Genomic DNA, 16300 nt, shown 5'->3' with positions numbered 1-16300 from the left:
AGTTCTTCTCAGTTTTATGATGTCATATACTTTGCAGGAGTTCTGAGGAGCTGGTTAGTACTGTTACTGTGTATCACTTTTTTAATATTGAAATGTGGACATGCACGTCTATGACGACAAAGGGATCTTCTAAGTAAGCAAATGTAAGACTCATTAGCCAGGGTGTGGTATTTAAATGGCAGCAATATTGAATATTTTCACTGCTGTGTTGAATTCCAACTAGTGACCTATGTATGTCACGGTTCATGAATCCACTGCCTCCCTCTCTCTTTCTCTCTCTCTCTCTCTCTCTCTCTCTCTCTCTCTCTCTCTCTCTCTCTCTCTCCCGTGTTTGTGTGGGCGTGGTTCCCAATCTCAGCCTGATTGTCTGTGCCAGCTGGAATCACTTATCTTCCCTTTATATGTTCTGTAACCAGTGTTTCTTGTTGTCAGATCGTTGTTACTTCTCTGAGTTTGTGTCGTGTGTCCGTACTCATCTCTCATCGCCCTTGTGTGGATTATCTGCTGTGCTCCCTCCTACACATCCGGACACACTCCCCTGGATTTCTCAGCACGCTATCATCGGAAGATGCGCCCTAGTCCCTGGGTTGGATTCCGTCTGAGTAGAGTCAGTCTGTCCTGTTGCTGCTGTAAACTGTATTCATTAAACCATCGTTGCTTGCATCTTGCATCCGCCTCTGTATTGTCACAGAACGATCTGACCAGACCATGGATGCAGCGAGTTCAACGAGTCTGACCGAATTCATTTCCCGCAGTATCACGAGAATGGATCAACAAGAGGAGAACATCTCCAGCACAGGTCAGGCAGTACAAGGCCTTGTGACGCAGGTATCCCAGCTGACCCAACAATTACAACATCTGAGGGGTCTCGCTGCGCCACCTACACCGGCAGTTCAACCCGCCCCGCCAGAGCCGGATTCCCAGCTAGAGCCACGGCTACCGACACCAGAGGGTTATTCAGGTGATCCTGACTATTGCAGAGCTTTTCTTACGAGATGTTCCATGCAATTCTCGTTGCAGCCACGGACCTTCAACCGTGAACAGTCTAAGGTAGCATTCGTACTCACACTGCTATCAGGCAAAGCGGCTCTTTGGGGAACGGCGGTGTGGGCGAACCAGGACCCATGCTGCACCTCTTTCCAGACACTCTCCGAGGAGATGAGAAGGGTCTTCGATCGGGCCGTGGCGGGTAGGGAGGCGGCCAGACTACTCGCTGACCTTCGCCAAGGAGACCGTTCAGTATCGGAATACTCCATCCAATTCCGCACTCTGGCCGCAGAGTGTCAGTGGAACGAGGAGGCGCAGTGGGACATGTTCCTGCATGGGCTGGAGGACCGGATCCAGAAGGAGATTTATGTTCTGGACCTTCCCAGGAATTTAAATGGACTAGTGGAACTAGCCTTGAGGGTCGACGCTCGTCTGAGTCGTATTGGCCACCGAGCCTGCCCTAACACACCGTATAACGACACGGAGGGCTGGCATGCCAGCGGCGGGAACACGGCCAGTTCAGCCTCCGCTCACGAACCCATGCAGCTGGGGAGAGCTCGCCTCTCCCGGGAAGAGAGGGAGAGGCGGAGATCCCAAGGACTCTGTCTCTACTGTGGTAGAGCGGGCCACTTTATCCACTCCTGCCCGGTAAAAGATCAGGCCCGGTAGTAAGCTTGAGGCTACTATCGGGTGGTGTCACCACAGAGAAGACCTCATCATCTACTCTCCTCCCGGTAAGACTAAGATGGGCCACCCACACGCACGACACCCAAGCCTTACTGGATTCAGGAGCAGAGGGTAATTTCATGGACTTCAAGCTCGCTCACAAACTCCAGATTCCTATCACCTCACTCTCGCACAAGATATCCGTCAACGCTCTCAATGGTCAAGAACTCCCTAACATTTCTCACACCACTGAACCTATCACACTCATCACTTCTGGCAATCACACTGAGACACAATCATTTCTACTCATGGACTCACCCATTGCACCATTAGTTCTCGGCCACCCTTGGCTCACCCAACACAACCCCAGAGTTGACTGGGGTCATAACTCTATATCCATGTGGAGTAACAAGTGCCTTGAGTCCTGTTTGGTGTCTGCTTGTTCGTCTGTGTCTGATTCTGTGTTTCTAGAGGAGGCAGTGGATTTGTCTAACGTGCCCGTTGAATACCTCGACCTGAAGGAGGTGTTCAGTAAGTCCTGTGCTGCTTCTCTTCCTCCGCATCGTCCCTATGACTGTGCAATAGAATTATTGCCAGGTGAGTCTCCGCCTAAAGGCAAGTTATATTCACTCTCTGTTCCTGAGAGGGAGGCTATGGAGAGATACATCTCTGATTCTCTGGCATCTGGATTCATTCGTCCTTCCTCTTCTCCAGCGGGGGCCGGGTTCTTCTTTGTGGGGAAGAAGGACGGTTCTCTGCGTCCTTGCATTGATTACCGTGGGTTGAATAACATCACAGTGAAGAATACCTATCCCTTACCGTTGATGTCCTCAGCCTTTGAAAGGTTACAGGGAGCATCCGTGTTCACTAAGTTGGATTTACGGAATGCATATCATTTGGTTCGCATAAGGGGGGGGGGACGAATGGAAGACCGCGTTTAACACCCCCAGAGGGCACTTCGAATATTTGGTCATGCCTTTTGGGCTATCCAACTCCCCAGCGGTTTTCCAGGCACTCGTCAATGACGTGCTGAGAGATATGATTGATCAGTTCATATATGTTTACCTGGATGACATACTGATTTTTTCTTCTTCTCTCCAGGAACACGTTCAGCACGTCAGACGAGTGCTTCAGAGGTTGTTGGAGAATGGACTTTTTGTCAAGGCGGAGAAATGCATTTTTCATGCACAATCCGTTCCATTCCTAGGTTACATCGTCTCGACTGAAGGTATTCGCATGGATCCTGACAAGGTTAAGGCTGTGGTGGATTGGCCAAGCCCAGATTCCCGTAAGGCCCTACAGAGGTTTCTGGGATTCGCCAATTTCTACCGGCGTTTCGTTCGCAACTTTAGCCAGATAGTCGCTCCTCTTACCGCCTTAACCTCCCCCAGAGTGACGTTCAGGTGGTCCGATACAGCCGAGGCTGCATTCACCAAACTCAAGAGTCGCTTTGTTTCGGCTCCCATCCTCATTGCTCCCGATCCCTCGCGTCAGTTCGTGGTGGAGGTGGACGCTTCAGAGGTGGGGGTAGGTGCGGTACTTTCCCAACGTTCCTCTTCTGACGACAAGATGCACCCTTGCGCGTTCCTTTCCCATCGGTTATCACCTGCGGAACGCAACTACGACATTGGCAACAGAGAGTTGTTGGCAGTGAAGTTAGCACTGGAGGAGTGGCGCCATTGGTTAGAGGGTTCGGGGGTACCTTTTATAGTTTGGACCGATCACAAGAATTTAGAATATATCAGAACCGCCAAGCGACTCAACTCCAGGCAGGCGCGGTGGGCACTCTTTTTCGGACGTTTTGACTTCTCTCTCTCGTATCGCCCGGGTTCCAAGAATGTCAAACCCGATTCCCTTTCTCGCATTTTTGACCATTCCGAACGCCCATCCACTCCCGAGTGCATCCTACCCGGGACCCTAGTGGTCTCCACACTCACATGGGAGGTTGAATCGAGGGTCAAAACGGCCTTAGAAGGGGTAACGCCTCCGCCCGGTTGCCCGCCTAATCGGTTGTTTGTGCCGGAGGGGTGTCGGTCCGATGTTATTCGGTGGGGACATTGCTCCAACGTAGCGTGTCATCCAGGAGTCAGCCGCACTAGCTTTTTGGTTAAGCAACGCTTTTGGTGGCCACTGATGGCTCGTGACATTCACAGTTTTGTCTTGGCTTGCTCGGTTTGTGCCACTGGGAAGACTTCTAATCGACCCCCAGATGGGTTACTCCAACCGCTGTCGGTCCCTTCGAGACCCTGGTCCCACATCGCGCTAGATTTTGTTACCGCCCTCCCGCCCTCCCAGGGCAAGACGGTTGTTTTGACCGTGGTGGACCGGTTCTCGAAGGCGGCTCATTTTATTCCCTTGCCTAAATTACCATCTGCCAAGGAGACAGCGGTAACTGTCGTGGATCACGTCTTTCGCTTACATGGCCTGCCGATGGACGTAGTTTCTGACAGGGGGCCCCAATTTGTGTCCAAGTTTTGGCAAGAGTTTTGTAGGTTACTGGGAGCGAGTGTCAGCCTGTCTTCAGGGTTTCATCCCCAGAGCAACGGTCAAACGGAGAGGGCCAACCAAGATTTGGAGAGAGTGTTGCGATGTTTGGTTTCTAAGAATCCCTCTTCCTGGAGTCAACAACTCTCTATGGTTGAGTACGCTCACAATTCGTTGCCAGTGGCAGCCACGGGTCTCTCTCCGTTTGAGTGTAGTTTAGGTTACCAGCCACCTATCTTTCCCAGTACGGAGTCCGAGGTCACTGTTCCCTCCGCTCACGCTTTCATCCAGAGGTGCCGTCACGCATGGAGCAGAGCCCGTGAGACTCTTCTCCGGGTGGGGGCGCGCACCAAGGCTAAGGCCGATCGCCACCGGTCGAAGCCTCCGGTATACGTCGTTGGCCAAAGAGTGTGGCTTTCTACTAAGAACATTCCACTCCGATCCGTTTCGAACAAGCTTGCCCCCAAATTTATCGGCCCGTTCAAAGTCACCAGGATCATTAGTCCGGTGGCGGTCCGGCTCAAGCTTCCTCCGGCGTATAGGAGAATTCATCCTACCTTTCATGTGTCTAAAATAAAACCTGTGTTTCAGGCACGCATTAACCCGCCGGTCCCGGTTCCCCCACCGCCACGACTTGTTGATGGGGAACCCACCTTTTCTGTCAATCGTATTTTGGACTCTAGAAGGAGGGGACGCGGATTCCAGTACCTGGTGGACTGGGAGGGTTACGGCCCGGAGGAGAGAAGTTGGGTACCTGCTAGGGACATTCTGGATCACTCCCTTATCGATGATTTCAATCGACAGGTAAATTCGCCTGGGAACGCCAAGAGGCGTTCCTAGGGGGGGGGGTATTGTCACGGTTCATGAATCCACTGCCTCCCTCTCTCTTTCTCTCTCTCTCTCTCTCTCTCTCTCTCTCTCTCTCTCTCTCCCGTGTTTGTGTGGGCGTGGTTCCCAATCTCAGCCTGATTGTCTGTGCCAGCTGGAATCACTTATCTTCCCTTTATATGTTCTGTAACCAGTGTTTCTTGTTGTCAGATCGTTGTTACTTCTCTGAGTTTGTGTCGTGTGTCCGTACTCATCTCTCATCGCCCTTGTGTGGATTATCTGCTGTGCTCCCTCCTACACATCCGGACACACTCCCCTGGATTTCTCAGCACGCTATCATCGGAAGATGCGCCCTAGTCCCTGGGTTGGATTCCGTCTGAGTAGAGTCAGTCTGTCCTGTTGCTGCTGTAAACTGTATTCATTAAACCATCGTTGCTTGCATCTTGCATCCGCCTCTGTATTGTCACAATGTATGCATGACTACCAGTTCTCCCATATTGCCTCCTCATCCTACAGACAGATCATGACGATTAATGACATTAGTGGTGTATGACTCTTACTGCTATTTCCAGTGTCCCTGCATGGTCTGGAAGATCACTGTTCCAGTTAGAGGGTTTCTGTGTCTATGTGTTTATGTCTATGTGGTCAGACAGACACCCAGCAGCCCGGTCATTGTCACTGCTCCTGAGAAACAGAAACAGGTTGCCACGGAGACCACAAGTCACAGAAAGTGACATCACCACAAGATGTTACCTGAAACGTAGAAGGGGGGGCCTTTGTCAGTAACCTGGGACCCAGTACCTTCTGAAAAAGTTGACAGGTGTTTCATGTCCCTCAGCCACACTGACTTATGAGCATGCAGAAGAAGTCATGCAAACACTTCTGCAGGTATATGAAGCCAAGACGAAAATGCACACACGGTTATATTTTTTGCTCTCTCTAACCCCTCTATTTCTTTCTCTTCTTTCTCTGTCTCTCTGTCTCTCTCTTTCCCTCATTTTTCTTTCTCTGCAACTTTGAGTGGTTTGCTCATGAAGTAACAAGTTGACCGGTATCTGTGAAACACCATGACCATTAACCACCACCATCAGACTGATCAACACAGTGACAGACCCCAAACACACCCACGTCTCATCGTCTAACTCTCAAGCTGAGTGAAGGGTTATTTTCAGAGAGCAACTATAGAATGTGACTTATTTTTCAGCTAACATACAGGAATTATTTTATAGAACAGCAGCCCTCATCAAAATGAAGTCTCTGCTCTTTCTCTACTCTTTCTTCCTCTGTGTGTTTTGGATAGTCAACTGCTAGCTATCAGTGACAGTGATAGATAAGGACATACAGCCAGAGGAAACTGTCATACAACACCTTAAAGAGATGTCTGGTGGTCCCTTCTTCTGCTTCTCCAAACGGGGAATACTACTCCTCCTACTCTCCAATTTCCACTATGGTAAGTTTTGTAAAAAAAAAATATTAAAAAACGTTCTCCTGTTCATGCTTTGTATTGAATGTGCTTTCTTGCCAAACAGGATACATTCTGTCTTGCCTAAATGGATAACCACTTACTGACTTTAGTCAGTTGGCTGCTTAGGGTCTTTTCAATGGTCTCCTTATTCTATTGTGAAACCAAGAGGGTAGAATCATCCCCAAACAGGATCTATTGCATGTGCTTGCTTGCATGATGAAGTAAGGAAAACCGTCAGCTTTCTCTAACTTCGTTGTTGGTCTTTACATGGTGTGTGTTGACTGTACATGCCTGGTCGTCAGTGATTGGTTGGATATGTAGAATCTTTTGCTTTATTACTGTGTGATAACACCTACATAATACCTATATTCAGGAACATATCGTGATGAAGTGATTCAGCAGTTTTGAATGAGTGCCAATGGTGTGGCTGGGTCAGCAGCTGTTGCAGTGCTTCTTGAATGCAAAGACATTACGACCCTGTGCTAGATGCTTGTCATTCATTAAATTTAAGTCAATACGGGATTGTATCGAATTTGTGTTTTTATTACAGCCGGACTAGTATAACTGCAGTTATGCCCTAAATACCACACTTTATTGAGCTGTAACTGTATTAATTTGTCTTTTTTGTTGTAAGGGTTTATAATTCATTACTTCAGACTGGCATGTCTTTGTAATGCCGCCCATGCAGGATATGATGCATTTCAGGTGAATAATTAAACATTAAACACAGTGTGGTTTGTACTTGTGTGCTGAGGAGGGGTTATCAGATCCACCCCCACTTCCATTTTCCTGTCATCTCATCCTGTTCTACTGAATGTTGGGGAGGGGGTGGACTTTAATGAAGTAAAATAGGACCCACACAATCAGATATGTAAATATTTAAAGATATATGCCACATTCAGTATAATATACTGCTACACCGTACTACTGTGTAATTATTCATGTAAGTAAGTGCACTGTAATGTAAAGAGTAACCATTGATTGGTGTCAGAATGCTAATGTACATGTTTGTGTTTCAGGTGTGGGTGTTTCTTCATACCTGTCATTCCACAAGACAGTAGGGGACTCCGTGGAGATCCCTGCAGGCTTAGAGGGGCAAAATGTCACCATAATGCAGTGGAAATACAGAGGAAAGGATATTGTAGAATTCAACTCAGAAGTTGTATATTCACGAGGATCCCAGTTTGATGGGAGACTAGAGTTGAATGTCATTAACTTCAGTTTAACAATTAGGAAACTGACTCTGCAAGACTCAGGGGAATTTCTAGTTACTGCTGAAACAGACGAGCAGATTCCCACTAAGGCTGTCACTCTGCAGGTTCACGGTAGGCAGCTGTCAGCTTCTTTTTTTTTTTTACATAGATAGATAGATAGATAGTTTACTTTCTATGACTATCTATCTATCTATCTATCTATCTATCTATCTATCTATCTATCTATCAGAACCGCAACTCGTCAGAGAAGAGCACTTCTTGCCAGTCCTATCTGGTCCAGCGACGGTGGGTTTGTGCCCATAGGCAACATTGTTGCTGGTGATGTCTGGTGAGGACCTGCCTTACAACAGGCCTACAAGCCCCCAGTCCAGCCTCTCTCAGCCTATTGCGGACAGTCCGAGCACTGATGGAGGGATTGTGTGTTCCTGGTATAATTCGGGCAGTTGTTATTGCCATCCTGTACCTGTTCCGCAGGTGTGATGTTCGGATGTACCGATCCTGTTCATGTGTTGTTACACGTGGTCTGCCACTGCGAAGACGATCAGCTGTCCATCCTGTCACCCTCTCCTGCTGTCTTAGGCATCTCACAGTACGGACATTGCAATTTATTTCCCTGGCCACATCTGCAGTCCTCATGCCTCCTTGCACAGGAGGCACATTCACGCAGATGAGCAGGGAACCTGGGAGTCTTTCTTTTGGTGTTTTTCAGAGTCAGTAGAAAGGCCTCTTCAGTGTCCTAAGTTGTCATAACTGTGACCTTAATTGCCTACCGTCTATAGGCTTTAAGTGTCTTAACGACCGTTCCAAGTTCATTAATTGTTTATGGTTCATTGAACAATAATGGGAAACAGTGTTTAAACACTTTACAATGAAGATCTGTGAAGTTATTTGGATTTTTACAAATTATCTTTGAAATACAGAGTCCTGAAAAAAGGATGTTTCTTTTTTTTGCTGAGTTTAGCTGCAGTCCGTACTTCAAACTATCACAAAATGTTCATCTTCCCACTTGTTGTGGTAAACAGTTGTTTGATGGTGCTAAGGAAATTGTAATGTTCAATTCTGAAACTGAATGATTGCATCTCCTAAAAACAAACATATAAGACATTAAGATATTGTGAGTGATTGCTCCAGATTTACAGTTTTATTTCTACATTATGTTGCACAGCTGGTGCTTTAATCCTGGAGAGCCCTGCCTATCCTATAACTGAGGGAGACTCTGTGACTCTGCGCTGTGCAAATAGTTATCAGGAAACAAACCTGAACCCCATGGTTGATTTCTACAAAGATGGAGTACTCATCAGGAATGAAACCACAGGAGAGATGAACATCCCTGCAGTGTCCAAGTCAGATGAAGGCTTCTATAATTGTAAATCTAATCAAGGAGAATCACCAGAGAGCTGGGTGACAGTGAGAGGTGAGAAGAGCAGTGTGTGTGTGTGTGTGTGTGTTGATGGTAAAACATGTGTTTGATATTCTCTCCAGGTTCTGTTGTCTCCATCTCTGCTGCCCAGGCTGCTGTGTGGTTTACTGGTGGTGTCTCCCTTTCTACTGGTGTCTATTGTGTTGATGATAAAATGTTGCAGGGCCCGAGGTGACCACTTTATTTCAGTATACTCCTTCTTTATGTCATGCTCTTATATCACTGCCTTGGCAGTAGCTAATGGGACAAATACAAGAATACTGTTATCAAGTAATGTTGACTGAAATTGTTCATTTCAAATTTAAATAGACATAAGTTGCAGCTATTTCTGTTAAATGTCTTCTATGGACACTTTTTTTACCCTTAAAAATGGCAAACTAACCTTTCCATTACCTCTGAGGTTGTGCAGTTGAATCAGTTTAACTCCGATGCTAATCTCTGTCCATCATATTCTTATAGGCTTGTGTTCAACAGCCAAATCTCCTCAAGACGAGTTACCATCTGATGATGTCATCTAACAGACTGAATCATCCATGTGATCGTTACAATATGAACTGTCAGCTGAAAAAAACCATGTATATGATTTTGACGTTTTTGCTATTGCCTTGCCATTGATTTATGATTGTGTTTACTGTGTATATATACACTGCTCATAAAAATAAAGGGAACACTAAAATAACACATCCTAGATCTGAATGAAATATTCTTATTAAATACTTTTTTCTTTACATAGTTGAATGTGCTGACAACAAAATCACACAAAGATTATCAATGGAAATCACATTTATCAACCCATGGAGGTCTGGATTTGGAGTCACACTTAAAATTAAAGTGGAAAACCACACTACAAACCTTCTTGCCACAGCTCGCATTGATGTTCCATCCTGGATGAGCTGCACTACCTGAGCCACTTGTGTGGGTTGTAGACTCTGTCTCATGCTACCACTAGAGTGAAAGCACCGCCAGCATTCAAAAGTGACGAAAACATCAGCCAGGAAGCATAGGAACTGAGAATTGGTCTGTGGTCACCACCTGCAGAACCACTCCTTTATTGGGGGTGTCTTGCTAATTGCCTATAATTTCCACCTGTTGTCTATTCCACTTGCACAACAGCATGTGAAATGTATTGTCAATCAGTGTTGCTTCCTAAGTAGACAGTTTGATTTCACAGATGTGTGATTGGCTTGGAGTTACATTGTGTTGTTTAAGTGTTCCCTCAATTTTTTGGAGCAGTGTATATATACACATACAGTACCAGTCAAAAGTTTGGACACACCTACTTATTCAAGTGTTTTTCTTTATTTGTACTATTTTCAACATTGTAGAATAATAGTGAAGACATCAAAACGATGAAATAACACATATGGAATCATGTAATAACCAAAAAAGTTTTAAACAAGTCAAATATATTTTATATTTGAGATTCTTCAAAGTAGCCACCCTTTGCCTTGATGACAACTTTGCACATTCTCTCAACCAGCTTCATGAGGTAGTCACCTGTAATGCATTTCAATTAACAGGTGTGCCTTTTAAAAAGTTAAGTTGTGCAATTTCTTCTTAATGAGTTTTCAATGAGTTTGAGCCAATCATTTGTGTTGTGACAAGGTAGGAGTGGTACACAGAAGATAGCCCTAGTTGGTAAAAGACCAAGCCCATATTATGGGAAATAAGCAAAGAGAAACAACAGTCCATCATTACTTTAAGACATGAAGGTCAGTCAATCTGGAAAAGTTTATTCAAGTGCAGTCGCAAACACCATCAAGCGCTATGATGAAACTGGCTCTCATGAGGACCACCACAGGAAAGGAAGGCCCGGAGTTATCCCTGCTGCTGCTGATAGGTTCATTAGAGTTACACGCCTCAGAAATTGTAGCCCAAATAAATGCTTTACAGAGTTCAAGTAACAGACACATCAACATCAACTGTTCAGAGAAGACTGTGTGAATCAGGGCTTAATGGTTGAATTGCTGCAAAGAAACCACTACTAAAGGACACCAATAATAAGACTTGCTTGGGCCAAGAAACACGAGCAATGGACATTAGACCGGTGGAAATCTATCCTTTGTTCTGATGAGTCCAAATTTGAGATTTTTGGTTCCAACCACTGTGTCTTTGTGAGAAGCAGAGTAGATGATTTCCGCATGTGTGGTTCCCACCGTGAAGCATGGAGGAGGAGGTGTGATGGTGCTTTACTGCTGACACTGTCAGCGATATATTTAGAACTCAAGGCACACCTATCCAGGATGGTTACCACAGCATTCCGCAGTGATACGCCATTCTATCTGGTTGCGCTTAGTGGGACTATCATTTGTTTTTCAACAGGACAATGACCCAACACACCTCCAGGCTGTCTAAGGGCTATTTGGCCAAGAAGGAGAGTGATTGAGTGCTGCATCAGATGACTTGGCCTCCACAATCCCCCGACCTCAAGCCAATTGAGATCGTTTGGGATGAGTTGGACCACAGAGTGAAGGAAAAGCAGCCAACAAGTGCTCAGCATATGTGGGAACTCCTTCAAGACTGTTGGAAAAGCATTCCAGGTGAAGCTGGTTGAGAGAATGCCAAGAGTGTGCAAAGCTGTAAGAGGCAAAGGGTCTAAAATCTAAAAGAAGAATCTAAAATCTAAAATCAATTTGGTTTGTTTAACACTTTTTTGTTGTTGTCACTATATAATTCCATATGTGTTATTTCATAGTGTTGATGTCTTCACTGTCATTCTACAATGTAGAAAATAGTAAACATAAAGAAAAACCCTTGAATGAGTACGTGTGTCCAAACTTTTGACTGGTACTGTATATAAACACAGGGAAATCATTGGGCCTTCAATGCACTTTAGGCTACTGTTTGATCAATTCATGGTTTTAATAGTTGCACTCTGGAGCCCTTGTAGTATTGTAGGCTAGGGCCGGTGTGAACGGTGTGGGCTGGCATCTACCAGCTAACGTTTGTTGCCTAGGCCTAATGCTTATTTGACTCATTATATGCCTAGCTTTATTTAACAGCATTATTTGAAAGGATTTGAAGGTTAGTTTAAGACAGTGCTTCCCAAACTCAGTCCTGGGTACCCCAAGGGGTGCATGTTTTGGTTTTGCCCTAGAAGTACACAGCTGATTCAAATAATCACCTCATCATTGTTGGGCTTTTATTGTTTTAGGCAGCTGTGTATTAATAGGGAAAAAACTCAAATGTGCACCCCTTAGGGTCCCCTAAGTCGTTGAAGATCTTACGCACGGGCCCCTGTAGACTATAAGCAAAGCAGCGCAGTTCCAATCATTTATTGGTCACATACAAGTGATTTGCAGATGTTATTGTTGGTGTAATAAAATGCTTGTGCTAGCTCCCACAGTGCAGTACTATATAACAAGTAATATCTAACAAATTACACAACATATACCCAATACACACAAATCTAACTAGGAATTAAGACTATACACAGTACATATGGACAAACAATATTAGAGCGGAACAGACTAAGATACAGTAGAATAGTATAGAAAAACAGTATATACGTACATATGAGATGAGTAATGCAAGATATGTAAGCATTATTAAGTGAATGAGATACCGTAGAATAGTATAGAATACAGTATATACATATGAGATGAGTAATGCAAGATATGTAAACATCATTAAAGTGACTAGTGTTCCGTTCCTTAAAGTGGCCAGTGATTCCAAGTCTACGCCTACAGGCAGCAGCCTCTATTGTCCTAGTGATGGCTGTTTACCAGTCTAATGGCCTTGAAATATAAGCTGTTTTTCAGTCTCTTGGTCCCAGCGTTGATGCACCTGTACTGACCTCGCATTCTGGATGATAGTGGGGTGAACAGGCAATGGCTCGGGTGGTTGACGTCCTTGATGATCTTTTTGGCCTTCCTGTGACATTAGGTGCTGTAGGTGTCCTGGAGGGTGGGTAGTTTGACCCCGGTAATGCGTTGGGCAGACCACATCTGGAGAGCCTTGTGGTTGCGGGCGGTGCAGATGCCGTACCAGGCGGTGATACAGCCCGACAGGATGCTTTCAATTGTGCATCTGTAAAACTATGTGAGGGTTTTAAGTGACAAGCCAAATTTCTTTAGCCTCCTGAGGTTGTTGCGCCTTCACCACACTGCCTGTGTGGGCGGTCCATTTCAGTTTGTCAGTGATGTGTACACCAAGGAACTTGAAGCTTTCCACCTTCTCCACTGCGGTCCTGTCGATGTAGATAGGGGGTTGCAACCTCTGCTGTTCCCTTTAGTCCACAATCAACTCCTTTGTTTTGTTGACATTGAGTGAGAGGTTGTTTTCCAGGCACCACACTCCCAGAGCCCTCAACTCCTCCCTGTAGGCTGTCTCGTCATCGTTGGTAATCAAGCCTACTACTGCAAACTTGATGACTGAGTTGGAGGCGTGCTTGGCCACGCAGCCATGGGTGAACAGGGAGTACAGGAGGGGGCTGAGCACACACCCTTGTGGGGTAACACTTTACTTGACACCCAGCGTCATAACATGTTATGACACTGTCATGACACTGTTGTGACTTACACAAGAAGGCCAAAAGTATGTGGACACCTGATTGTCGAACATCTCATTCCAAAACCATTGTCATTAATATTTTTTATTTTAACTAGGCAAGTCAGTTAAGATTTTTTTTTTGATTTTACAAGACAGCCCTGAGTTGGTACCCTCTTTGCTGCCAACAGCCTCCATTTCTGGGAAGGCTTTCCACTAGGAACATTGCTGTGGGGACTTGCTCCCATTCAGCCACGAGCATTAGTGAGGTCAGACACTGATGTTGGGCGATTAGGCCTGGCTCGCAGTCGGCATTCCAATTCATCCCAAAGGTGTTTGATGGGGTTGAAGTCAGGGATCTGTGCAGGCCAGTCAAGTTATTCCACGCCGATCTTGACAAACCATTTCTGTATGGACCTCGCTTTGTGAACGGGGGCAGTGTCATGCTGAAACAGGAAAAAGCATTCCGCAAACTGTTGGCACAAAGTTGGAAGTACAGAATCTTCTAGAATGTCATTGTATGCTGTGGCGTTGATTTCCCTTCACTAGAACTAAGGGGACTAGCCCGAACCATGAAAAACAGCCCCAGACCATTATTCCTCCTCCACCAAACTTTACAGTTGGCACTATGACTTTGGGCAAGTAGCGTTCTCCTGCCATTTGCCAAACCCAGATTCGTACATCGAACTGCCAGATGAGGAAGCGTGATACATCGCACCAGATGTATCACTAATTTCCACTGCTCCAGAGTCCAATGGCGGCAAGTTTTACACCACTCCAGCCGACGCTTGGCACTCCAGCTAACACTCGGTAGTGAGTGTTGCAACCGAGGATAAACAATTGTTACGCACTTCGACACTCGCTGCTCCCTTTCTGTGAGCTTGTGTGACCTACCACTCTGCGGCTGAGCCATTCTTGCTCCTAGATGTTTCCACTTCACAATAACAGCACCAGGTGAAACGAAATTTTATGAACTTACTTGTCGGAAAGGTGGCATCCTATGATGGTGCCACGTTGAAAGTCATTGAGCTCTTCAGTAAGGCCATTCTACTGCCATTGTTTGTCTATGGAGATTTCATGGCTGTGTGCTCGATTTTATACACCTGTCAGCAACAGGTGTGGCTGAAATAACCGAAACCACTAATTTGAAGGGGTGTCCACATACTTTTGTATATATAGTGTGTATTTAATTTATGGCTGGTTATGACACCTACATAAGAGTGTCAAAACCCACAAAACCTACCACACAAGGCAAAACATGGCATTGCGCCATAGTCTACATGTCAACAGTATGTTTATGTTATGTAACATTTTATGAAATGGACCATTATTAAATTATTATTATTGTAAGTGTGCACACATTCATGTCAGACATGCTCCTACCCGAAAGCTCAGTTTCTGATGACTGGGATGAATGGGGGACCAGATTTAAGGAGCAGGACAAGACACCCTCTTTTTGACTGATGACTGACATAAGGGCATTTACCTGACAGGCCTCTCTGGCTTATAATGATTATGATGGTCATAATGCTTCTTGACAGTGTTATATAAAGTGTATTTTCTTAGTCCAAGTAAAGTGACACACGATGATCACAAGGCTGTATGACAGTGTCATAAAGTGATTTAAAATGATGGGAAGAAAAAAACATGACTAAAGAATTCATTACAACAACTAAGGACTTAAGAAACACATTTATGTGAATAAATGTGGCTTTAAACACTTATGTACAATGCATTTGGAAAGTATTCAGACCCCTTCCCCTTTTCCACATTTTGTTACGTTACAGTCTTATTCCAAACTGGATTAAATAAATAAAATATACTCATCAATCTACACACAATACACCATAATTACAAAGTGAAAACAGGTATTTATAAATGTTTGCAAAATGTACATGTCAGAGCAAATACCAAGCCATGAGGTCGAAAGAATTGTCTGTAGAACTCCGAAACAGATTTTTTTTCGATGCACAGATCTGGGGAAAGGTACAAAAAAAACTATGCAGCATTGAAGTTCCCCAAGAACACAGTGGCCTACATCATTCTTAAACGGAATACGTTTGGAACCACCAAGACTCTTCCTAGAGCTGGCCGCCTGGCCAAACTGAGAAGTCGGGGGAGAAGGGCCTTGGTCAGGGAGATGATCAAACACCCGATGGTCACCCTGACAGAGCTCCAGAGTTCCTCTGTGGAGATGGGAGAACCTTCCAGAAGGACAACTATCTCTGAAAATAGCTGTACAGCGACGCAATCTATGTGTCATATTTCAGTCTAATTGTAATACGATTTGTAAAATGTCTAAAAAAACAGTTTTTGCTTTGTCATTATGGGGTATAGATTGATGAGGGGAAAAAAAACTATTTAAACCATTTTAGAATAAGGCTGTAACGTAACAAAATGTAGAAAACGTCAAGGGGTCTGAATACTTTCCGAATGCACTGTGTCATTACCAGCCATAAAGCAGTTATGACCGTGTCATAATGTGTTATGCCACTGGGTGTCAAGTAAAGTGTTACCTTACCTTCAATATCATGGATTGCTGCATGTTGCAAAAATGTATATTATTATTGTGACACATAATTGTCATGGTAATTTTGTAAAAATCCAGTCGATGAGCATTGTGGGTAATGGAGTCATTCTACAGATTCAAAATCAGCCCCAAATTGTACTCTCCCGCAGCTTAGAAGGCTTATGTTATAATATAGATAAGCAGCATTAGGTCAAAATGGATGAGAAACAGTTCATAGC

At 44.9% G+C, this 16300-nt stretch overlaps 1 long non-coding RNA gene across 1 annotated transcript; it reads left to right on the top strand.

Moving 5' to 3' along the window:
* The first annotated feature begins 8521 nt into the window (after positions 1 to 8521).
* On the top strand, positions 8522 to 9717 carry LOC109896539 (uncharacterized). The gene is made up of 2 exons (XR_002256114.2): positions 8522 to 9235; positions 9524 to 9717. It is a non-coding gene; the product is annotated as an uncharacterized LOC109896539 (long non-coding RNA).
* Positions 9718 to 16300: the final 6583 nt, after the last annotated feature.

This window comes from Oncorhynchus kisutch, linkage group LG9, assembly GCF_002021735.2.
Source record: "Oncorhynchus kisutch isolate 150728-3 linkage group LG9, Okis_V2, whole genome shotgun sequence".
NCBI lineage: Eukaryota > Metazoa > Chordata > Actinopteri > Salmoniformes > Salmonidae > Oncorhynchus > Oncorhynchus kisutch.
This window is presented reverse-complemented; position numbering and strand designations above follow the sequence as displayed.